Here is a 27,295-nt window from a genome sequence, read left to right as displayed (position 1 = left end):
TGCCTTCTCCCCACTGGGTTTGAGCAGTCTCTCTGAAGCCCACCCATTGGTGTATTTAACTCTAGAGTCTTGTCAGCTGCCTCCTTTCCTGCCATGACCCACCAGTCTTGTTTATCTAGTTGCTGTGCCCACCTCATTTTATTATTTTTTAAAGCAATCTCTACCCATAATGTGGGGCTCGAACTCATGACCTCGAGATCATGAGTCACATGCTCTACTGATTAAGCCAGTCAGGCACCCCTCCACCTCATTTTAAATGAAATATCCCAAATATACAGAAAATTATGATATAATGAATATGTGTGTAATCACCACCAACCTTATTAATCCTCAATATTTTGCCACTTTCTTCAGATCTCTCTCTTCTTTAATGCATAGAATAGATATGGTTAAGCTTATCATGCCACCCACCTAGAACCTACTTCATACCCCCTCCCATGACATATGTAAAGGTCAACACTAATCCACATTTGGTGTGTATTATTCCCTTGCATGGCTTTGTACATTTACTACAAATGAATACATCTAAACATTGTATAGTACTGACTTACTTCTTATATATAAATATATACGTTTCATATTTTACATTTAACTCTACAAATTTTCTTTCAACATGATACATTCGCAATTTATAGATGTTGGTTTTGAGTCATCTCTATGTTTGTACTCAGAAGTATATAAATAATTCAGAACCTAAAATGTCCTCTTTATAATGTTTATGCATTCTGGAAGGAATACATTCATTGTAAATATCTAAAATCTTTTTCTAAAGTATTGCATATAACTACAACAGCACTTCAAAAGTATGTCTTATTGCAAAACTGCCAAATTAAACTTCATGTTTGCCCATTTTACTAGTAGACAAGCAATTACTTTATAGGAGATTTCCTCAAGAATGAACAAATAAGTTGAGATATGACACTGAATGGCATATTCATTCCTTATTTGTAAGATACCAAGATTCTGGATAACTGCCAATATTCATCAGAATAATTTAGAAAAAAGAGTTTTCTTCAGCAAAAATAAAATTTTTAAGCAAACAGGAAAAAGAGAATTTAAAAAGATGCATGTGCATTTTGCTATTAATATTTAGGAGTGAAATACATTGACAATGTTAATTTTAATTATTGAAATGCTATCCGGTCCTCAAAAGCATATGATAATCTCTCCTCAATTTGTGTTAAACAGTATGTTTAATATTATCTTTTTTTAAACCAGGAGCACACTGCTTAGATTTCCTAAATCAGTTGTAAAATATTTAACAATAAGAGAGAGCCTTGAATGAAAAAATCCATGGATTCACATTTTTGTTCTTAAATTAGTGATGCAATGATAGTAAGGAACCAAACATAAGAAGGACATGGTGGACAGAAGATTGAATATTGAATCACCTGTTTTATATGTTCCATTAATGTGCTGTCTGAAAGCTTACATGTTGTCGATTTTCAACAAATACTATTTGTTAACTAGGTTTAAAAGATTCCATTGACTTGTAAGATATTATTAGCATTGGCAATAACAATAAAAGCTGCATCTTATTGAGCTTTCAATATATTCCAGACACTCTATATAATGTACACAGTATACACATAATATATTATACATAAAAAGATTACATTATATAATAAATATTTCATAATTTTCTTGATAATCCAGTAAGAAAGCTTTTTGTAGGATTTTTTTGTTTGTTTGTATTTTTTGTTTGCTTTGTTGTTGTTGTTGTTGCTGCTGCTGCTGCTGCTACATTTTATGGTATGGGAAACTGAAATTTAGAAAGGTGAAGAAAATTTTCCAAGGTCACCCAACCAATAAGTGGAAGATCCAAACCCAGATCTGTATGTTGCCAAATTTAACAAATACAGGTATAGAACAACCAGTTATTCTGAATTTCCGATAAACAGTGACTTTTTAGTATAAGTATGTCCCATGTAAGATTAAGGATGTAGATATACTAATTACTTATGGTTTATCTGAAATTCATATTTATCTGGAACTTTTGTGTTTTAACTGGCAATTCTACTCTGAAGTTGATCCAGTCTTAACTCTGTTATTGTGACTCTCAAGAACTAGGAAGTTTGCCCTGGATGAAGAAGGAGACAGCCATTATTTTGCTTTTCTAGACAAGTGAAGATCAATTATAACTGTCTAGTTTCCCCTTCAGCATTACACCATAGTTCAATGGTTCTCAAATTATAATAGCTGTAAATATCATCTAAAGTGCTTATTGAAATACGCATTCTCCACCGAGACTTTGGCTAAGCCTAGAAGTGTATATTTTTAACAAACACTCCAGATGTTTCTGATGTAGGCAGTCCTTGGCCTGTTCTTTAAGAAATAGTGAAATAGTTGGCCCACTCAAAAGAGATGTAATGTCATTGGAAAATGTGCTAGGAAAAGTAAAAATCATCTTAGTAGGCCATGTGGGTTTCCCTGTGAAGTCTGACTAAAATTATTAGAAATGCAATCTGGAAAAACATAAGCTGAGAAAAGATCCAATAGACCTCCATGTTGCCATGACACCTAATGGTCAATGATATTTTTTAAAATGGGGCAACCAATTAAATCAATGCACATTTGATAGTCTCTTATTGTCCTTCTGGACACTGGCCATGGGAATTAAGGATGATGTCCTTGAACATGCTATAATATATCATATTTTAATAATTCTTTTTCTTCACTGCTAAGTAACTCCTTCACATGCAAAGCCTGTTCTAGCTATCAATGTTAGTCATTCAGGGCAGAGACAATTCAATCATTCTGACCTTTCAGATTTTGAATTACTTACTGATCTTTAGAACCATCATACAGATGAAGGAAATATGAATCAATTTAAATAAATCAGTATAACTAAATGTTTTTCTGCTAAATGCTATAAAGGAGTTCAAATCCCAAGAAATCTTAGAAAGATATAATTAACTTACTTTGAGATTTCACCTCTCCACATTCTTTCCAATGTTGTCTGTAGACATTTTATTACCCACATTCTTTTTTTCTTCAAACTGAGTTGAATCCTCAGCAGCTTTTTTTTTTTTTTAAGTTTATTTATTTTTGAGACAGAGAGAGACAGAGCATGAACGGGGGAGGGGCAGAGAGAGAGGGAGACACAGAATCGGAAGCAGGCTCCAGGCTCTGAGCCATCAGCCCAGAGCCCGACGCGGGGCTTGAACTCACGGACCGTGAGATCCTGACCTGAGCTGAAGTCGGACGCTTAACCAACTGAGCCACCCAGGCACCCCTTATTTCCCACATTCTTAACCACTGCCATATACTTCCTCACTTTAAATGTACACGGTATTAAAAAAAATCTTATCTCAGTAATTTGGTAACAATGAGAGCCAGAATTGGGAAAGTGGTATTATAAACATGGAGAGAAGAGAACAAATACTAAAGAAATTTTGATAGCAGAATCAATACAATGTGGTAGTTTATTAAATATGTAGGATGAGTATCTTATCAATTTGTCTCTATTGTCATTATGATCATTTTATTATTAATTCTATCTTTCCAAGTAGTATGACATGCATGTTTTGGCTAGATGTTATTAGATGTGAAGGATTAATATTCTTTTTTCAATTAATTAGATAATGGCTGGTGATGGCTATTCTTTTAAATATTCACTTGTAGCCATAATCCCAGTGCCCCTGATTTATTGTTTTATCCCTCCTAGGAAGAGCTGAATGCCACCAGGAGACAATAGTTGACCAAGACTTCTAAATAAATGTTAATTTTATATGCTATCCAAATTATTTTCTCAAGCTATATATACTGAAAGACAATGTGAAATAGGTTTGAACCTGCAGTAAATCTTTTAGCCATGGATCCAGTAAACTGTCACAGTGAATCTCCAGAGACATTATTAGGTATGAATTATTTCCCAACTATATTAGACTCTGAAACCCTATTTTTCTGAGGATCCTGTCTTGGGTATGATATTCCATTAATGTACATGCACATACATACTCACTTAGAAGCACTTTATGCTGGGGTGCCTGGGTGGCTCAGTCAGTTAAGCAGACTTCATCTCAGGTCATAATCTCACGGTTCGTGAGTTAGAGCCCCACATTGGGACTCTCTGCTGTCAGCACAGAGCCCACTTTGGACCCTCTGCCTCCCTCTCTCTCTCCTCCCCTGCTTATGCCCCCCACCTCTCAAAATAAATAAATAAACATTTAAAAAAAGAAGTACTTTATGTTAACATGTTCTGAACTAATGGTGGGGAAAGGTTTCTCATTCCTCTTACATAACTTAAAGCAGGAGCATCATGTAGCCATTTTCTTCCTCCATGAAAACACTTTGTTATATCATCAGTTTTTTTCTTAACAGCTGAGTTGCTGGGTAAATGAGATGGTGCTATTCTGTTCTTGCTAGGAATTATGTATTCCCACCAATAGATAGCATATGTAATTCCACCTACCTGATGAATTTTGGGTCCTTTTCCTTTCCCCATGAGTTCTTTAATAAGCTTATCAGTTTCTTCAAAACTGCCTGTTAAGATTTTGAATAGGATTGCACTGATTATTTTAGAGAAGATTGCCAGGTTAACAAAATTGACTCATCCATTTCATAAAAATGGTCTTGTAATTTGTGACATTATCCCTCCATTTGTTTAAGTCATCTTTATTTCATAAAGTTTATTTTTCAGTTTAGAGTTACCATTTGGTTCTTTCTATGGTTTCCTTTTTTTTTTTTTTTTTTTTTTTCTCAATTTCCAGTTCTCCATTGAGACTTCCATCCATTGAAATTATGCTTCTTTGCTTCTTTGTTTGTTGTTGTTTACTTTATTGAGGGCAGTTATATCACTTGAAAAACCTTGTCCAGTGGTTCTAACATGTAGTTAGTCTTCACTCTAGTTTTTTTTTTTTTCTCTTGAAAATTTCTTGGGAGGGCTGGGAGGCTTAGTTGGTTAAAGGGCCAACTCTTGATATTGGCTCAGGTAGTGAACCCCCGGTGGTGAGATCAAGCCCCACATCAGTCTTCACACTGAACGTGAGACCTGCTTGGGATTCTCTCTCCCTCTCTCCCTCTCCTCCCTCTTTCTCTCCCCTACTTGTTCATGCTCTCTCTCTCTCAAAACAAGTAAATGAAATTGTGTTTCTTTTTCTTTTCTTTTTTTTTATACTTTGGATATTCTTGGATATTATAGATTTTAATACATAAAATGTATATAATGTGTCTGGATAGTATACATTTTAAGTTGTGGAGATTCTGGATTCTGTTCTCTCTGATGAGCATTGCTACTGGTTTAGCAAGTAATTTTCTCTACTGGGGTTGAATTTCAAACTCTTCTGGATTTCTTGAGTGGCTTCTCCAGTCTAGTTCAGGCCTTCTGCCTTTAGCTGGGCTGCTTTTAGTCTACTTCATGTATGCATGGTTCAGGGGGCAGGGATTTGGGAAGACAGAATTTGGAGATTCCATTTTTGACTCTTACCCATGTGAGGTTTACCCACTCTCCCCTGGATCAGGTTTTGTGGATACATGCTTCTAATTCAGCTGGCCAGGTCTGGGTCTTTCCACGTGGATCCCCACCCCTCTGTCTGTATCCCCTGGATGGCACTTAGTTCTGGATAAGAGCTATAAAGAGGGGAATTTGCTTAAAGAGAGCTTCCTGTATTCCCTCCTCTGAGTGAACATGGAGTCCCCATCAGGTCCGTCTTCTGTTCACTGCCCAGTACCTTCAGGTAATTATGTTATGTGTTACCTCCAGATTTTATAATTACTTTCTATATATTTTTTTTTCTGGTAGAGGCTTAGTCTGTCATTTCAAGAAATAGAACTCCCTACCTAAAAACTGATCTTCCAAACTACAAAGATATTATGGAATCTATAATTTCAACTTGGATTTGTTTGAAATACTGTCTTTACACCACTAGAAACAACACTTTTAATTGCTGGTGAGCCCAACATGACTAAACACTCTCAATTATTCTGTGTTGATCATTTGTGAACATCTAGATTCCAAGAATTCTTTACGTGGTCGTTATACCATAGCCTTTCCTTGTCAGTATGGCCATTGACCTACAACCTCAAATAGCAAAGTTGGAAGTAATAAACTCCTGGTCATTGCTTTCAATAAAAACAAATAGGAGAGAAACTGGGCAGTTTTGACTCTAGTGAGATTTAAGAAATTCCACAGGATCTGTTTTCCCAAGCTAACCTTCATCCCTGTCCTTATTTTAGGTGTACAGCCTGCTGTTCCACATTTCTGCTTGGAACTAATTTTAATGACTTTTTATTGGGTGGGTTCATCAAATTACTCATTGCTATTTATTTTCTCAACTTTTACAACTTCCCAATTGTATTTTTTTCTTTATTTATCTCTATCTTCCACGTTTACTTCACTTTTAGTGGACCATTCCCCACACCTGTAGCCTCCTCCCCCGATAAAGCTTTTTAATTGAGTAGTCTTTGTATTCTTCTTGCATTCTCAAATCTTTATACGTTTATGGCACAGACCTAATACAAGGTCGAGATTTGTCTCCTGCTTTGACATCATCCATTTTGTCCCTACTAACTAACTAAGAGTTCTTCTTGCAATTGTGTAAATATGTGCTTAGGATTTTGTCCTAATACCCCCACTCAGTGAGACATCAGTAGTAATAAAACAGCAGGAACATGTCACAGGGAATTTTCTACATTCTACAACTTAATGACTAAAGGGAATCTTTATTTAATTAAAATTTTATATCTGTCTTATTTCCGCTCATAAACAACAATGAATTTCTCAGGGCCCTTATTTGCATTTTCCATTTCCTTTACATTAATGATGTTTTGAATTCTTGGCTAGACCTCATCAGAAAAGTCATTTTCCCTTGAGTATGAGTAGCAAATGAAGTATACCTCTTAGACATACTTTACATTTCCCAAAAGCTTCAGAATAAAGCGGGTCACTGCCAAGGCCATCATCAGGGGTGTCCCAAATTCCACAGGTCTAGACATTTAATCAGAGAGGTCAGACAAGACACAAATAAACTGTCAATAATTATGTTTTTTAATGTTTTTAACTGTAGGTTAAAAGAAAGATAATTTGCAGTTCTATACGGATACAAAATAGTTCTGCAGTCATACTCTGTGCGAGACACTGTTTGAGCACTTTACCAACATTAGCCCAACCATGGTGGGTTCTATTATTATCCTCATTCTGTTAAAGTTCAAAAATATGTATAATGTCATACAGGAAGATTTGGCAGAGCTGGGGTTTGATTCTCTGTGCTATCTTAGTATGTGTCATTTATGTCTTAATAGAGAAGAGTACTCTCCAAGAGAGGATCAAATCCAACAGTAACTGAAATAGAGATGCCAAGATAAAATAAGGTGCTCATAAAATCTTGGAATATATAAATATAAATGAGTGGTAATAAAGTGAATGGGAATGCATAATGTAAGTATCAAGTTACACCATATGAAATTGCCATTTTTGTGTATTGAAATGTCTGAATATCAACAATTTCAAATGGTTCAATCAAACATTAACTCAAGATACTTGAAGTAGGTATTCAAAGAAAAAAATCTACTAGTAGGTTGAAATCTAAAGTATTAGCTGTTTTAGTAAGATCTTGGAATTAGTGAGATGGCAGATGTGAGGAAGTATGGGGAAGGAAACTGTGCTCAAAGTTTTATCTTAGTGAGGAGACACACAGCTGGGAACAAGAATGTGTTAGTGTAGCAGGCAGTGGGTTGGGATCTTATTTTTGTAGAAGAGTAGAGAAATATGTGTTTGATTACAAGCATCAGAAAAGGAGAGATGTTTCTGGGGAACTGACCTCCACTGAAGGCATGTAACCAGAGTCTGCAGAAAAGGCAGGTCAGGAAGGATGGTTGGTGTTCAGGACCCCACCCTTTACAAAGCCCATTGGGAATGGCAAAAAGGAATTTCTCACACCTGGTCAGAGCTTCGCTCTCTGTGGGTGGTATCATCCACAGCTGTACATAATCTAAATATGCTAGTCTTTTATGAGCTGCCTCTGGTGGAACACAACAATGTAAAAATATTGTGACCTAAAGAAATTGCCCTACTTTGAACTCTAGGCAAACTTGTAAACACTGCTGACATTTCTTGATGTCAATTTGATTGTGTTTTCTAGCATTCTTTCTTAATTGGTTTTGACTGGACTGAGAGATACTGATGACCACAGTATTCTTAATAATTACATCTATAACTTTCCAAATTTTTTTTTAAAAACTAGAGCACACTAGTTTCACACTATTTCAACTGCTTGAGATAAAAATTTAAATATGACTTTAGTGCTTATGAGCATGAATAGTTAGAAGAGAGTTTGAGGTGAAATCTGAAGAACTGGATTTGTCTCTAATGTCCATTTCATTTTGCTTATCTATTGAACAGAATGCTCCCTGAGCTATCATGATTTCCATGCTTGTGGTGTATTTGGTGTGCCCTTGAAGAACTGGGATTTCCTTTTTACTTTTTGTACAGAATGAGGATATTTAATGGAAACAGCACATTTAGATCCAACTCTAAGGTTATTGAAGAGGGAAATGGAGAATTCAAACTTAAGGAAAATACTAATTTGAACACATTGTTTGATATGTTTATTTTAGCATGGTATATCAAATCTAGTGGAAAGAGGAGGAAATGTATTAATAAATTCTTATGTTAAAACAAAGTAAAGAAAGAGAGTTACTTGAATTGGAAGTAGTGATATAATTTATGACCTTCTGGGAAAATCAGTTTTCTGTGGGATAAGTGAAATCAGTTGCACCCACCATAGGCTACATGTCCATGAGGATGCTTAAAAAATAAAAAAAATATATAAAGTATAGTAGAAAAAAATCATACCCACTGATGGGAGTCAAGTGTTCAACAATCAATTTCTACTAAAAATGGAGCAGGTTCAGAGAAGATAAATCATTCCATTAATGACAATGATTAAATATAGTTAACCCTTGAACAACATGAGAGTTGAGGCACCAACCCCAAAAATGGTCAAAGATCCAGATATAACTTTTGACCTGCCAAAAACTTAACTACTAATAGCCCATTATTGACTAGAAGCCTTACCAATAACATAAAGAGATGACTAACACATATTTTGTTGTTATATTATGTACTGTATCCTTATAATAAAGTAAGCTAGAGAGAAAAAATGGTAAGAAAATCATAAGAAAGAGAAAACATATTTATAGGACTGTACTGTATTATTGAAAAAAAATCCACAAGTGGACCTATGCAGTTCAAACCCATGTTGTTCAAGGGTCAAAGTTTGATATGTTTATGTGATAAATTACATCCTCCTTCCTATACTCTGGCTGTGAAAAATATTAAGAAGACAACAAAAGAAAGAAAGAAAGAAAGAAAGAAAGAAAGAAAGAAAGAAAGAAAGAAAGAAGAAAGAAAGAAAGAAAGAAAGAAGAGGAAGAAAGAAAAAAAGAAAAAGAAGGAAAGAGAGAAGATAAAGCCCGTTAAACTGACACAGATGGAATTTTAGGTACTGGAATGTGTAGAAGGAGCTGACTTTAGACAAACTGAAGCCTGAATCTGCTGAGGAATACTCTGGGTTTTTGAGAAATTGATCTTTGTTTTACCCAATATCTCAATAAACATTCTGGAATGTGCTAGAATTGTTTACATCAGCCACTTGCTTCTCATGAGCAAGGCAGTCTTTAGAACTACCAGATGTCAGGGAGATCAAGAAATAAAGCCTTCTGTAAGAATTACAAAAGGAGCTTCTCTGTCTCGTAGAATCCTCACTGTTTGTTAGTGATATTCATACTCCATATTCTTTGTTATTGAAAACAATTTGCATCTTCTTCTGTTGGCATTTCGCCATCAATAACACTATCACCTCATTTTAACAAAAGTGATAAAGTTTAGCAATTAATAGAATGGATACCTGAATTAACTTCTAAATTAGCAAGTGGGAAAAAATTTTTTAAATAGCAAAGTTAAAGATAGAGCAATATAAAAGGGGCAAAAATAAAATCATATACATTATTTGTGTCAGTGAGGAAGAACGTCCTCTGCCCCAGGGTCCTTCTAGCTATACTTAGAATCAAATTGACATGACATAGACAAATAGGAGAAAATGAAATTTAATAGGTGAACGTACCAGGAATCCACACAGGCATGAGATTCCAAAGACAATGAGGAAACATGAAGTTTATATGGGCTAAGGAGAGGGGTAGGGTCAGAGGATACAAAGGAGAGGAAGTCCATTCGGAGGAAGGTGAAAGGAGGTATTTGGAAAAACAAAGCTTATCCTATTATGCAGATAAGTTCCTTAGGTAAAGGGGAGTCTCTGTTAATAGCTCTCTTCCTGGTACAGGTTCTCCTTTCTAATGTAAATTTAGGCAGTTGAGGGGGAGGCAGAGAGCTTTTCCTGCATGCGCTGGGTTTTGATTACTTTTAACTCAAAATAATCTTTATGCCAAAGTCGCACATTCTGGCCTGGCTCATCCTGCTCTCCTTCACCTGAAAAACTAAAAGTAATCAAGATTAATTTCTCTCTTTATAGTTTTTAAATTTTACTGATATGGATGAAAAATCAATTATTTTGCCACAAAGAAGCCTGTATGAAATCAAAACATTAGAGATTTTACAGATAAATCATAAATTTACTAACCATAAATTAATAAGATATAAAAAGATAATGGGGAAACTTCATTATATAGAACTATCTGGAAATTAAGAATTATCTTTCTAAAGAAACTTTAAATGACAAACTAAAAACTAAAATTTCAAAGCTTAGATAGTAAAAGGAGATATTATACCAAAAATAGGGTATAGCTAAAGTGGGAATACTTTCAAATTTAAAGAAGTTACACAGTATAAAATTAGAAAAAGACCAGCAAAATTAACCAAAAGAAAATAAATAAACAAAGTTAATAACAGAAGTTGGAAAAGGAGAAATCAAAAGCAAAATATTTAGGAAAGTATAGATAGGCCCAAAGTGCATTATTTGAGAAGGCAAATAAGAAAACAATTCCTAGCAAGATTATTAAGGAAAAACAAAGAAAGAAAAATGATACAAGTTTAGAAATGAGGAAAAGATATAATGTAGTTGATAATATAAGAATTATAAAGGAATGCCATCTACAATTTATGATAGGCATTTTCGAGACCCAGAGAAAATGGATTTCTTTGCAAAATATAGAAATTTACCCAAGAAGGAGTAGAATGCTTATATAAACTGATTACAAGAGAAGGGGTTTACAATGTGTGGTACATTCCTCACAGTACATACATCCATACGTGGTCATTGTGTATTTTTTTCCCCTCTTGACTTTAGACTTGGCGATGAGACTTTCTTTAACTGATAATATATGGGTGAAAGGAGAATGTGGCAACCTGAGCCTGGCCCTTCAAAGGCTTCAGGTGTTTCTGCACTCTCTCTTTGCCCCTGACACAACCATAAAAAGGATATGCCCCTGCTAGCCATCTCTCTAAGAAGGATGTGAGAGACACATGATACAATGGTGCCAGCCAAGCCCACCAGAAATCAATGATCCCCAGCACATGCACAGATGAATAAGGAAGATCAACTGAGATAAGCAGAGATGCCCCAGATGAAGCACAGACCTGTGAGAATAAAACACCATTGTTTCAATTTCTAAGTTTAGAGTTGGTTTGTTATGCAAACATTACTGAGTAAAAGTGAACACTTTTATCATAAAGGACACAAACAAAAGGTTTCACAGCTGATTTTCGCAAATCTTACATACAGATAATTTTAGGATAAATTGAGTCTTTCCTAGACCACAGTAAAAGAATGTAAAGCTTCTTAGTTCACTTTAACCACACATATTAATACCAAAACCAGATACAGTAACAAAGAAAGAGGGAAAAAGAGACAGGGAAAGAAGAGGGGGAGTGAGGGAGAGACAGAGATAGAGAGGAAAAAAGGGGGAGAGAGAAAAAAACTATAAGCCAATCTTATTTTTTAATGCACAGCACAATTTATAAATATTAGTTTAAAAATCTGATTAGTAACTCAAAAAATTCACATTTTATGACCAAGATGACTAAGGAATGTAACATTTTTCAATTCTTTCTCTGTTGTCCTTCTGGCATAACAATTCTACATTTGTTAAGCTGACTGTTGTTGTCCACAGCTTCTGATGCTCTGTTCTATTCATTTCAATCCTTTTAGTCTTTGTGTTTCAGCATGGGGAATATCTTTTGACCCATCCTCAACTTCACTAATGCTTTCTTTAGCTTGTTGAGTATTCAAATGGGCCCTAACAAAGCCATTCTTCCTTTCTGTTACCATCTCTGTTATTTCTAGCATTTCCACTTGATTTTATTTTTATATATCTATCATGCATACTTCAAAACCAATGTGATTATACTTTATATGTATGTTAATTAGATCTTCTGTACCTTCTATACCCAATTAAGAAAGGTGAGTTAAAGTCTCCCACTAAGACTGCCAGTTTGCGTTATCCATCTTTTGAACCCATGTTATTGGTTGCATACAGGTTTATGATTATGATATCTTTCTACTGGAAGCTATCATTATGAAATGTTCTTAATCTCTAATAATGCTTTGTGCCTTAAAGACTACATTCTCTTGAGAAGTATAGACACACCAGCTTTCTTTTGGTTACTGTTTGTGTGATATAGTTACTTCCTGTCGTTTTCTTTTTAAACTTTCTGTGTACTTATATTTAAGAGGTCCCTTGTAAACTGCCTGTAATCATCTTTTGGCTCTTTATCCAATCTGACAGTCTTTTTTTTTTCTTCTTTTTAAGTAATCTCTACATCCAACATGGGGCTCAAACTCATGACCCCAAAATCAAGAGTTGCATGCTTTACTAATTGAGCCAACCAGACACCCCATGACAATTTTATTCTTTAACTCAAACAATTTGGAGCCCTTGCTGGTAGATAGATAGATCTTCAGGAAAGGCCTTGTTGCCCTACTGTAGGGAGTGTTATCAGCAGATTGTGTCCTGCTGTCAGCTCCTTTGGGGTCAGCCTTAACATAAGAGAAGCACTTCACCCAAGACCTTTGGCTTTCTAGTGCCACATGCATCTGGTGACTGAGCAAGTTCTAAAGGCCTGGGCATTTCAATCCAACACTAGACAACTGTGCTCCAGTTGGCAGAGAATTTGTCATGCCTGAATTTCAGTCACCCTCTCCCCCTGCCCCATTCACCTACCTCTGGCTTCTCCCCTGTTGCTCAGCCATGGCCTATGATGGAAACATGACAGAAATCTGTTACATCTGATAGGGAAAAGTTTGTTATAAGAGGGCCAACAGGACTGATATGGAAATCCCAGTCCCCGACCAAAGACCCTCCTTCTGGTTCTTCTTCTTACGCCACTTGCATGTGTGCACCCCAAATTCCTACTAATGCGGAAGTAAAAGACTATAAATTGTTCCCTCTGCTTATGCTTGGGACTCACACCTCTGGAAAGTGATCTCCTCTGAGCCCGCTGGTATGAAATAAACCTCCTGCCTTCGAAGATCTTCGAGTGCCACTTGGTTCCTCCGCTGGGTGATCCAGACCAGGTTCCGTAACACATTAACCCTGACTGTCTGTTGGAGATTCAGCTCTGTTCTTCAGTGTTTCTAAGCCCTGTTCAAAGGAGCTCAACTCTGTCAAATATCTTATGAGGGAGGCCTGTGCAACGCTTTGAGACAGGTCTACATTTCCTAAGTACTACAATACTATAATACAGTTATTTTGCCTATAAAGCCTGAGGACCTGGCCCCTGGGCTCCTCTACACACACAGCAGAGTTCAGCAAACATGTGGTGGTGAAAAAAAGCCAGCAAATTTGAGTCCTTACACCAGATCCCTAAACCAGTACAAGCTTTGTTGATTTCTATTTCGCCAGCAGAGATTCTTTCTGCTTAGGTAATCCCAAAGTTGGCCTATGCTCACACTCAGAATCAGCAAAATCTCCAATCAGGGAAAAAAGAAAACAGCAAGAGATCATCAGCTCACTCTGGAAAGATCTTCCTCTTCAGAATTTTAGTTGTTCTCATAATCTGCACTTACACAACTGTCTGCACACTTTAAAAATAGAATTTTATTTTTATTTTTTTAATTTTTTTTAACGTTTTTATTTATTTTTGAGACAGAGAGAGACAGAGCATGAACGGGGGAGGGGCAGAGAGAGAGGGAGACACAGAATTGGAAGCAGGCTCCAGGCTCTGAGCCATCAGCCCAGAGCCCGACGCGGGGCTCGAACTCAGGGACCGCGAGATCGTGACCTGAGCTGAAGTCGGACGCTTAACCGACTGAGCCACCCAGGCGCCCCAAAAATAGAATTTTAAAAAAATGATTCAACTTCTCTACCTCCTACAGTGGGAGTATTGGTTTGCTGTGACCTTCTACATCCTACTCAAAGTAGTCCCAGTCACTGATAAACCCTTCCCTTATTCTTCTCCTTCTTGATTCATTCTGCCGCCAAGTCCCATTGATTCTATTTTCCCAAGGTTGCTTGGATCTCATCCTTGTCCTCTTTCTTTCTGTGGCAACAACTTTAGTTTGGTCATTCTAAGATGGTCACCAGTTTCTCCTGCACACCTACCTAGACCCTGCTGTAGACTAACCACTGTTAAACACAGATCTAATGATTTGGGTTTCCAGATAGAATTTCTCCATGGCTTTTGCCACAGTTTAATCAAAAATTTTCCCCAAGGTATCTGTTTAGTGATTTCTATTGCTTATGCTCCGTTCAAACCAACTACTTCCATTACCATGCTCCACAAACTGCCACTATTTACACTTTATCCATGCTACTCTCTCTAGTTGACAAGTTACATTTAATCATCTTTCCTCTACACATCTCCTTCTAGAAATCCTCCCCATTCTTCAAGCCACTGTTTAAATGCTGCCTCGCCCATAAAATCTTCATTTGTTCTCCAACAAGTTCTCCTGATTTTGCATTCCTTTAAATCTTCTGTTATATACTTTTAACTTGTCTCCTGGTGCTTACTTCTTACTCCTTACTTGTGGTGCCATTCTACCTTATATTTGGGTATCTCCACTACTAAAACGAGGAATTTCAAGATCAGGGGCCTCTGTGTACTATGTTGCATTAAAACACATCAATTAAACACATTTTGCACAAGGAAGAACAATCAACATTTGTAAAGGAATAAGAGAATGACATGAGTGATCAAAAATAAGCTGGTATCTAATTGTATAGAGAGACTTTCTAATGTGGGAGTCTATTCTGCCCCCTTTTCACTTTGTTTTTCACCATATCTCTGCAATATTTGGGTAGGAGGTAGTCAGATTACCTGTAATGGATGCTTGGCGCAGGGTAAGCCTGGTTGTCTTTCCTCTTTTAGCTTGGTCACCTTGGAGCCATTGTTATAGAGAAACATGATTGGGACCACGTACAAAATGTTGCTCTAGGCAGCATAATATGTTTGTCTTAATTTACAAGTCAAACTTTAAAAATTCAGTATTTGTCTGCAAAGTGCTTTCAGCACCTCAGAGGAGTAACATAATCCAAATACAAAGTACCATTATGTTGTTATCTTCAGCTTCCCAGTTTATGAGGTCATGCTTATTACTCATGAAGTTGGATACTTTACATTTCTACAAATCCTTCCCAGAAATAGTCCCACCCTACATAAAACTGTTCAAAGTGAAGATCCTTAGTTTTAAAGTAAAAATAAATAAATGATGAAACTGGATAAAACGATCTGTTACACTCTACTTGGAACAAAGAGCATCAATGAAAAACTTTATAAATGAAGCAGAGAAACATTTATTTGTGCATCAGCTACACTCCTTTCTCTGTCGCCTACAGAGTATCCACTGTCATGTTCTATAAAACAGTGAGCTATGAGCTGCCAACAAGCACTTATCATTGCCAGTCATCAGTCCATGTGGACTTGGAGTTGGGGGAAATAAGCACAAGAGTCTCGAGCTTGAAATGATTAAGAACTGGAGAGAGATTGCAAACGGAGAGTTCTTTTCTATCCTTGCACACTCTGGTATGAGCTATTTTGGTGGTATCTATATAAGAAAAAACTACTTAACTCAGTAACTTGGTTTAAAAATAGACAAATTAATAGATAATAGAAGCTGTGCATCCTATATTGAATAATGTAAATCATGTAAATAAAACAAATATAGGGGCGCTTGGGTGGCTCACTTAACCCTGGGTGGCTCACTCGGTTAAGAGTCTGACTTCAGCTCAGGTCATGATCTCAGGGTTCGTGAGTTCGAGCCCCGCGTTGGGCTCTGTGCTGACAGCTCAGAGCCTGGAGTCTGCTTCAGATTGTGTGTCTTCCTCTCTCTCTGTCCTTCCCCCTCTCACGCTCTGCCCCTCTCTCTCTCAAAAATAAATAAATATATATATTAAAAAAACAAATACATGTTCATTGATCTGCATCATTTAAAACCAAGTACCTTTATCTCTAAACTCCAGGATTAAATTGAAAAGCAGCTGAGGGTAAGCAGAAGGGTCAGGAGTGTGGACTCAGAAATAAGCCTGCCTGGGTTCACATTCCCAACTCAACAATGAACTATGTAGCCTTAAGCAAGTTAATTAGAATCAAGGTTCCTATGCATTGCTTACCTTGATTGGAGTATATATATATATATATATATATATATATATATATATATTTAACTGAACACTTATATTTAACTGAATACTTATATTTAACTGAACACTTATATTTACATTTACATTTAACTGAACACTTATATTTAACTGTGCACTTAAGATCTATGGATTTTATTTTATATAAATTTTATCCGAATAAAAAAAATTAAAATTCAGCATTCCTATAGGAAGGGAAAAATCACAGTAGTTACTACATGTTTGTTGTATGATTAAATAAGATAATGCATATAAGATGCCCCACAAATCATAACCAGTATCATTTGAATAAGTGATCAAAATTTTGCAAGTAAATGTTCCTTTTTTTTCTGCTTTAAACTAATGAGGAAACAGAGTCTCAGAAATGTGGACTACCTTGCCAAAGGCGAGCTTTAAGTCCTGATCTGTTAAATACCAAAGTTTTCTCCACTCTAAAACAAAACAAAAAAAAAATTAGTATGGACTTTTTAAAGGAAGTTCAGCTGGAATGAACAGTTTAGATCCTCTTGTAACTTAACCCTGGGAAAAGAGCGCAAATCATTCAAATGTTTTAGTGAGAAATAATTCTGTTCTCAGAAAATTCAAATGTGAAAGTTTGCAATAGAAAATCTTATAGAAGGGTACACTAGGGAGGGAGAGTAACGTTATGGAAGATGGAAACCTCAGGCTTGCTTTCTGTTAGCTGCGAAGGGAGTATTTTGTTGTTTCAAATATGTTTAGACTGGTAGTTTTCAGACTGACAGACTAATGGATGATACTACAAAACAGATAAAGAGACTTTATGAGGTCTTCCCTCAGCATGTGGTGAAATATACATAAACATGGATTTAGCTGCAAACATGTTGGTTATATGGTTTGAATACAAAGAAAACCACCATGAACTATACGGTTTGCCTATGTGAACCTATTTCCAAATGATACTTTGAAGGTTATGAAATATTCAGCTAAATTATTCCTGTATAAAGTATTTCTGTTAAAAGTGTTCCCAAATTTCTGCTAAATCACAGTTGAATTTAGTTCCACTTTTTAGCCATATGAATGTGATCTTGAGAATTAAGAAATACCTTATTTCAAAAGTTTTTTTTAATGTTTATTTATTTATTTATTTGAGAGGGACAAAGCGTGAGCAGGGGTGAAGCAGAGAGGGAGACACAGAATCCGAAGTAGGCTCCAGGCTCCAAGCTGTCAGCACAGAGCCCTACTCGGGGCTCGAACGCACAAACTGTGACATCATGACCTGAGCTGAAGTTGGATGCTTAACCGGCTGAGCCACTCAGGTTCCCCTAGAAACAATTTAAATAAATCATCAGTTTTGATTTTGTGGAAGTATTGTAAACTCATTCATATCTCACAATTCATTCTAATTTTTGAAATTCTGACACTTTAAAAAATGTAAAAAGCTTGACTATTCTTTTGGAACCTCATTTAAAATACTGAAGTGTATGGGTGCCTGGGTGGCTCAATTGGTTAAGGGACCAACTTCAGCTCAGGTCATGATCTCACAGTTCTGAGTTTGAGCCCCTCATGGGGTTGTCTGCTGTCAGCACAGAGTCTGCTTTGGATCCTGTCCCTCACTGCCCCCCACCCCTCCCCTGCTTGTGCTCTGTGTCTCTCTCTCTCTCTCAAAAATAAATATCAGCATCTTTAAAATATTTACGTGTCAGCATCTTCAATCACATTCAGAAAGAAAAACAACCTGGGCACCTGGGTGTTCAGGCGGTTGAGCATCTGATTCTTACTTCTGTCTCATATTATGGAATGTAGTCCTGTGTTGGGCTCAGTGCTGAGCATGGAGCCTGCTTAAGATTCTCTTTCCCTCCCCCTGCCCCTCTTCTCTGCTTGCTTGTGCAGGCACACGCTCATGCATTCTCTCTGTCTCTCTTGGAAAGGAAAGGAAAGAAAGGAAAGGAAAGGAGAGGAAAGGAGAGGAGAGGAGACAGGAGGGGAAGGGAAGGGAGGGGAGGGGAGGGGAGGGGAGGGGAGGGGGGGGAAGGGAAGGGAAGGGAAGGGAAGGGAAGGGAAGGGAAGGGAAGGGAAGGGAGATGAGAGAAAGAAAGAAAGAAAGAAAGAAAGAAAGAAAGAAAGAAAGAAAGAAAGAAAAAAGAAAGAAAGAAAAGAAAGAAGCCTGCACTAAGTGAGGTTGGTATACAAAGGCATCCTTAAAGAACTTTCAATTTAGCAAAGGGAAACAGAATTTATGCTGAAGTGACTATCATAGAAATCAGTACTTAAGGACATAATTTAACCCAAGAGCTGTGGGAGCGAAGCAACAAATATTTCTGAAAAGGCAGCGTACTCTGCACAAAGTTCGAATTTGGAAAATCTTATATTTGATACAATAAGGCTATAGATTTGACAGAGGGTAATTCAGTGAGAGGAACTAAAATAAGACACAAGAACACAAGAGCAGAGACTCGTGACTAGGAAAAAAAACAAGAAGATTAGTAGCAACTGGTCTAACTACATAGTTCAGGTAGTAGAGACATGGGAGATAAGTATTGGGATGGTTGCAACCAGATGGTGAAGGTCTGTGAATGCTAAAATACATTTTAGACTTTTAGTTCCCAGCTTGGGAAATCCTGGCCTTGTCTTTGTTCTAAGCAGTGGTTCTCAAAGTGTGACCTAGGGAGCCTTAGGGGCCTCCATGAGACTTCCAAAGAGTCCACAGGTTAAAATCATTTTCATTACAATACTAAGACATTAATATCCATTGTCACTATCATTGTCTCACAAGTTCAGTGTGGAGTTTTCCACAATGTGTGACATCACAAAAGACAATGCTGAAGCAGATATAAGGATCAAGGTGTCTTCTCTTAAGTCAGACATTAAAGAGATGAAAACATAAATACATACCATTCTTCTCAATAACCACATTTTTGTTTTAAAGAATATAGTTATTTTTCATAAAAACATATTATTTATATTAACATATAATGGTTTATTACAGTTGGCAATAAATATTTTTTAAATTGTCACTTTTTACTCCTAATACTATATATATTTTTATACATCTGTATATGTGTGTGTGTGTATCTCAGTATATATGTATGTGTATATATCAGTATATATAAACCCACCTAAACCAAAGCTGTTTGGGGTCTTCACTAGTTTTTAAGAGTTTAAAGAGATAAAACCAAAAGGTATGAAAACCATTGTTCTTAAGAGTAATTTGACCTTGATAGAGACTCAATCATGACCTCTAGTGGATACATCCAGCAATGTTGTAAACTTGTGGGAATCTGATTTAATCACCAAAATAACAGGACATCATTTGCAATTCCATTGTCAGTTCTTCCAGAGACTTCTTCCTGTATCTGGGGTGCCAAATCCCGTTTCAGCTAGATTGGCTAGGGTCAGGGTCTCTCCCAAGATAGTCCTGGATTGCTGGCATGAAGCACGCTTCAAAGGAAGTTCTTGGGCCCCTGTTAGGACTGCCAGCCATCGCTTGTGGTAGATCCTGTCTGCGTTCTATCAAGAGTCCCACGTTATTCTTATGAACACTGCTGTTTAAGATTATTGTTTTAGTATATTTGTGGTGTACTTAGGTTTACAAAGAGGCATCATAAAATGGTCATTAAAACTCACATGATATCAAACATTTCCACTCAGCTAGAATTTCAGTTGCCACAGATTTAAATGTTTTTCCACTAGTAGGTAACTTATTGTCAGGCAAAACTTGAGAAACTTGAAGTTTACCTGGCTTGTTGGGGGGGGGGGGGGGGGGACAAAAGTACCTGTGCTAAGACCTTAATTCCTAAAATACCACTCTGCTCTCATGGAACAGGAAAGTGTGGATTAAACCTGAGCTTCTAAGATTTTAATGTGCAAGGGAATCACCAGAGACCACAAAACCTAAAATATTTACTATCTGGCCATTTACAGAAAAAGTTTGCTGACTCCTGCTCAGTGCTCTTTAAATTTCAATAAATTAATCTTCCAAGGATCTTGTTAAAATGCAGATTCAGATTCAGTGGATCTGGGGTCAAGATTCTTATTTCTAATTAGCTCTTACGAGATGATGCTGGCTTGCTTGTCACTTCAAAAAGGGGTTGAAATGCAGACCTCAGGCCCCACTGGAGCCCCACTAATTTGGAAGCTGCATTTCCCCAGGATCCGCAGATGACCTTCCTGCCCATCAATGATTACACCAGAAGCACTGGGATAGATGGTTAAAAAAAAAAAAAAAAAAAAAAGCACGGCTTTTGACTCCAGACAAAGCTGGGTTGGAATCTTACTCTTCCTTATTAGGTGTGGAAATGTCAGCATGCAATTCAAGCTCTCTGAACTACCTTTCTTCATCTTTAAAGTGGGGACAAACATACTTTCTCCACCCACTTTGTAACTGTTATGAAATCAAATGAGGCAACAAAAACAATTTATAAATAATAGCTAGCACATAACGAGAGTCTACTCCATGTAAGCCATTATGGTGAATAATTTACAAACAAATAGAGATTCTGAGAGGTGAAAAAACTTGTTCAAATTCACATAACAAGCTAGATAAGGGTAGAACTGGTATTCAGTCCCGGCCAGGAGGTACCTTGCTCTTACATACCTTACAATCATAATTGTGCCATCCTGAGGGTCTTCCAGCCCTGTTCAAATGCCCATGTTGATGACTGCTATTATTTTTTTGCAAACATATCCCAAGACGCTTCTTCATGCATAAGTGAAAGAAATATATGATCTTGGCCAATAGGCAAAATGCTGCAAACTATAATAAACACATTTGATCTTCCCCCAAAGTCAAAAGGCAGTGGAGCAAATAAAAAGTTGTCCTATCCCATGTTGGAACAACTTTGTTTAATTATGATCAAGCTTCCAGAAAACCAGGAATGGTCAACTCTTATGATGACTACATCATCTATTGAAGGAGATGGCAGTGTGCAAGTACCTCAATTATATAGTCTCCTTGTCTTTAAAATCACCTTCGAGTATTATTCTCAGGACAGTTTTGGCAGCAAAACCTCCATCTGCTTATAATTTCCCTAGTGTTTTCATGGCTTTTTCAGTCCTTGCTGTTTTGCTCAGCAGGAAGTCAAATTGCATGAATCATTTTCACCAGGCAGTCCCCATCTCTGCAACTCACTTTCATTTTCCCTTCCTGCTCTTCCTAGAGGGTCACAGCCCTGGAAAGCTTTCTTTGAAAGAACACTTTATAAAAGATGCAACAGCATCCTCTACTGACAGTGGTTCAAAGTGTCAAAGGGGCACTGTAGTATTTGAACGTGGTTTGGATCTTTCCTTCTTTAGTGCTCATTAGTGCTTTTTATTTTCTTATTTTATGAGGTTTTTTAGTGAAAGTGAAACATTGGTTTTTCATCTTTTAAACCACTTTACTGAAGTAGGAATAAATATGAAAAATTGTATATACTCAATGTATAGAACTTGGTTAGTTTGGAGATAAGTATACATTCAAGAGGCCATCACCACAGTCTATGCCATAAACATACCCCTGATACCCAAGTTTCCTTTTGTCCTATTTATTATTATTATTATTAATTATTATTATTATATTATTGATACTTAACATAATATCTGCCCTCTCAGTAAATTTTTAAGTGCACAATATACTATTGGTAACTATAGGCTCTATGATGCACAGTAAATCTGTAGGACTCATTCATCTTTCATACCTAAATCTTTGTACCCTTTGACTACTACCTCCCTTCCTTCCCCTCCACCAGCCCTTGGCAAATACCAGTTTACTCTCTGCTTCTATGTCTATTTTTTTTATATTTTTAAAATTTATTTTGAGAGAGAGAGAGACAGAGCACAAGCAAGTGGTGGTGGGGGTGGGGGGAGGCACAGAGAGAGACGGAGTGGGAGAATCCCAAGCAAGCTTTGCACTAACAGTACAAAGCCCGATGTTGGGCTCAATCCAGTGAACTGTGAGATCATCACCCAAGCTGAAATCAAGAGCCTGACGCTTAACCGACTGAGCCACCCAGGTGCCCTGTATCTATTTTAGATTCCTCATATAAGTGACATCATGTTGTATTTGTTCTGTGTCTGACTTATATCACTTAACATAATGCCCTTCAGGTTTATCCATGTAAAAGAAGGATTTCCTTCTTTTTCAAGATTGAATAATATCCATTGTATTGTATACCACATTTTCTTTATCCATTTATATGTCACTGCACACTTAGGTTGCTTCTACATCTTAGCTATTGCGAATAATGTTGCAATGAACCAATTCACTGGTGAATTCCACCAAACATTTAAAGAAGAATTAATACCAATCCTTCTTACGCTCTTCCAAACAACAAGAAGAAACACTTCCAAACTCATTTTATGAAGTCATTATCACCCTGACATCAAAGCCAGAAAAGGACACCACAAAAAAAAAAAAATCCGTGATGAACATGGATGCAGACTTCTTTAAGAAAATATTAGCAAACCAAATTCAGTAGTCCATTAAAAGGATCAAACACCATGATCAAGTGGGATTTATTCCCGGGATGCAAGAACAGTTCAATGTACACAAATAAGTGTGATACATCATATTAACAGAAAGGATAAAAATCACTTGATTATCTCAATAGATCCAGAAAAAGCATCTGGAAAAATTCAACACACTTTCATGATGTAAACTCTTAAAAATTAAGTACAGAAGGAACTTATCTCAACACAATAAAATCCACATAGGACAAACCCCCAACTAACATCATACTCAATGGTAAAACACTGATATATGGAACAAGGCAAGAATGCCCACTCTCATCACTTCCTTCCAGCATAGTACTGGATGTCTTAGCAATTGTCAAGAAAATAAAAGGTATCCAAATTGGAAAGGAAGAAGTAAAATTATCTCCATTTGAAAATGACATTTTTTTATATAGAAAACCCCTAAAGATGCCACCAAGAAACTGCTGGAATAAATGAATTCAGGAAACTTGTAGGATACAAAAGTCAACATAGAAAAATCAGCAGTGTTGCTATGCACCAACAACCAAATATCTGAAAAAGAAATGAATAAACTGCTTTTGAACAGTGAAATATAATGTATTTCAGCAGACTAGCATATCAGTTGTTTTGACAAGCATACAATTCTTCTCTCCAGAACCTTGTTCCTGCCTTGCTCCAGAACCTCCGAGCCTTGCATTATGACTCTTCCACTAAGTCTTGTCACAAAATCCACGTATTTCCTCCCACGATTGTTACCTCCAACACTATCGCATCTGTCAGATCACATGGCGCGTGGCGAAGTTGCTTTCGCACCTACCTATGCTCTGGGATCCATTCAGAGATCTCATACTATCATAGAACATAGTATAAGGACCAAAGCAAAATCACATAGCACCTAGAGCATAATAAATATGTAACAATGTTTCTTGAAAGAGAGAATAGTTGAATAAAGGACATTGTTTCGGGTTGGGAAATCTTAAGCATATTTCTGAAATGTAACTATAGTTTAGACATTTCCCAGACTTTCTTTTAAGGTGGGTAGAATAGAATCTCAATAAAATAGATCTCTGCCATTGTCAAATATATGTTTAACTCAATAAGAGAAACTACTTATATAACCTTCTTTATAACAGTAGTAACAGGATAACTAATATTGGAGCACTTTATGAAGAACATTTATATTCTGTTTACATATGATATGCATCCTCAGATGTAGCTGTAGAATAGCTCTCCTTGGAACTGACAAGATTGGCAAAAGGTATGCCCCACTAAAAATCCTCATTCAGATATTATGTATTTATTTTTACTTTCTTTTTTTAATTTTTTTTTAATTTTTTTATTTTTTTTAATAATTTTTTTTAATGTTTATTTATTTTTGAGACAGAGAGAGACAGAGCATGAACGGGGGAGGGTCAGAGAGAGAGGGAGACACAGAATCCAAAGCAGGCTCCAGGCTCCAAGCTGTCAGCACGGAGCCCAACGCGGGGCTTGAACTCACAGACCATGAGATCATGACCCGAGCCGAAGTCAGACGCTTAACCAACTGAGCCACCCAGGCGCCCCTGTATTTATTTTTAAATAAGCCTCCATACATTAAAATTTTTTTTAATGTTTATTATTCTTTGAGAGAGAGAGACAGACAGACAGGGGTGAGTGGGGGAGGGACTGAGAGAGAGGGAGACACAGAATCAGAAGCAGGCTCCAGGTTCTGAGCTGTCAGCATGGAGCCTGACGTGGGGCTTGAAATCATGAACCACGAAATCACGACCTGAGCTGAAGTCAGACGCTTAACCAACCCTTAACCAACTGAGCCACCCAGGCGCCCCCAAGCCTCCATACATTTTAACTTTGGTAAAACTTTTTAGAGACACAGGCCTTTTATTCTGCCTAGCTGTGAAACTCTTATCTCTAGCCTCAAATTTTACTTATGAAAAAATTCAAAAGACTCAAGAAAACCATGTTAAGAAAAGAAATTTCACTATTTTTGTGGATTATGATTTGGCATAAGATTAGAATCAGAAACAGAGCTCTCTCTACATTATTCAGAAAAACTACCTTTAGCAACCCTGAACAAAGACTGATAGTAAGTATGCCTGTATGATAATCATTCTTTGTTTTGTTCCTCCTTGCTTCAGAAACTGATTTGGGTTTATCCAAGACCAAATAAAGTGTATCTGGTTGAAGCCAGGAAAAAGGGCCAAAATCATCCACTAGTTGGTGTGTTGAAGATTCACTGATGTGATAGCAAGGCACTAGACTCCTCAGCTCACTCTACTGATACAGGATGCTGCCACAAGAGTTCCCACTGCTGTCTCTGGGCCTTCAGGGAGCTGTCACCAACATCACCATGTTATCAATCCGGATTCTGCACTGCCTCTGCTTCTTAGAGTCACTGACTTCTGACTAAATTCAGAGATAGTGCTTCTGATCGACAGAGTAAAGGTCATAACGACTGTGTTTTAACTGCAAGAAAAATAAGGAAAGCAAATATCTGATACTTTCAGTCTCTACACGGGGAAACATGGTCAACATGATAAGATGGGGCATTCACGGAGCCTGGAAAGATTGGCTTAGAGGCTACGCACCAAAATTAACGATGACTATCTGCCAGAGTTTATCTTTGTTCTAGATTCTGTGCGACTTTCCTTTTCAGTTACTTTCTCTCATATCTCACCCCCAATCCCAAGTCTAGGATTTGCCCTGCCTTCACTCCAAAGACACAATGCTTCATAGCTTTTGTTTTTGGGTGTGTTTTTGTTTTTAATGGCCAGTCTAATGAAAACAAAAGTGAAACAGAAGAAAACAAACAAAAAAATATCTTGACTACTTACTTTATTAGAAGGTTTGGAAAAGCTGTTTATCAAACTATGCACTGTGTGATGGCAGGGACTGTATCTACTTGCTCAACCATTCTTAGCTGAGTGTTCAGGCCAGAGTTAGTTTCTATAAATATATGCATAATGGCTTTGGGAAGTTTTTCTCTCCCTAATTAGACCACTAAGCTAGGCTCTGGAAGACTCAGTTCTTCCTGGCTAGCTACACCTTATTTGGAGAGAGCAGAGAGGTATCCCATTATGTGGCAAATATGATAAATTGGTAGTAGTTACCCACAGACCTATACCAAGGAGAATTTTGAAGATATATCTGGACCGATTAGTAGAAACGTCTTGAATGATTAATGCTCACTCTGGGTACCAAATGGAAAAGTCTGGTACATTTCCTGGTATTTGCTATCTCTGGCATAGATATAGAGAGATTATCATTATTATATATTTTATTAGTTCAAAGCAAAATATGGCTTCTTCAAAACACTCCTTTTATAAAATGATGGAAAGACAGAACCAAAAGGAAGAATGAATACTAAGTTATGGGATGGATAAGAGTCTCTAACAATGTGTTCATGCTAATGTAAAAGAAGTTGACTACTTTCTGGCTTGGCTGACACTTTAACAGACATCATACTGACATCATCTTTTTCTGCCATCCAGGTAAGAAAGCTGCTGAGAAATCACTCAACATTACTTTCTAAGATGGTGTTATGATAGGTCATATTGTTGCATTCATTATGTGATATGTTGAAAGGGAATAGAAATCAGTCAAGGGAAAAGAGCAGATGTATAGGAGAAAGCATAGAGTCTGAAGGGACAGAAATGGCAAGTGCTAAATGAGACCAGTATTGAGAGATCTAATGTACAAACTGGACTGTGACTAATTACTTCCAAAGTGAGGGGTGGTGCCTAATTTAGAAGAGGTCAGGTATATAAGCAGTGGTGTTGAGTAGATGAAAGCATCAGATTAAGTCAGATTGCCCAAGGAGATCTAACTGGAAACAACACATGAAAAAGCAAAAAGCCTTTCCACTATCCCTGAGGCCCTAGGTCTCCAAAGAAGCACACCCCCACCCACCTCCCTACACACATTTATATATGAGCTGTTTCTGAAGACAAAGGTACAGAGAGAGAGGCAGCCAACCACTGTTGCACAAACCCCTACAAACACACCCATTGTTGCAAGCCCTTTATCCTCAGATCAAAGCAACACCCAGGAGACTTAAAAAGCCAGTTCCTTTCCCACCTTTATTTTTCTTTTTCCCCTTTTGGGAACCAGATAATAAAGAACAAGACATAAAAACAGAAACAAAAATGAAAAACTGCTTTTGAATTTACAAAGTTAGCGTGCACATTCAGGGAGAGGCACAGACTCAGAAAAGACCTGAGAAGACTTTAAATTTATACCCAGGTTGATCCTTGTTAAAGAAACAGCCTATATCAACCAAGATCAAAACAGAAAAAATAAATAACAAACCCTGGGTAAAGCAGAGAATATGATTACCAGAATTGCCACAAAATTCCAA

This window comes from Panthera pardus, unplaced genomic scaffold (assembly GCF_024362965.1).
Source record: "Panthera pardus isolate Hobbes unplaced genomic scaffold, ASM2436296v1 HiC_scaffold_6, whole genome shotgun sequence".
In the NCBI taxonomy this organism is placed as follows: Eukaryota; Metazoa; Chordata; class Mammalia; order Carnivora; family Felidae; genus Panthera; species Panthera pardus.
Note: the sequence above shows the minus strand (reverse complement) of the source record.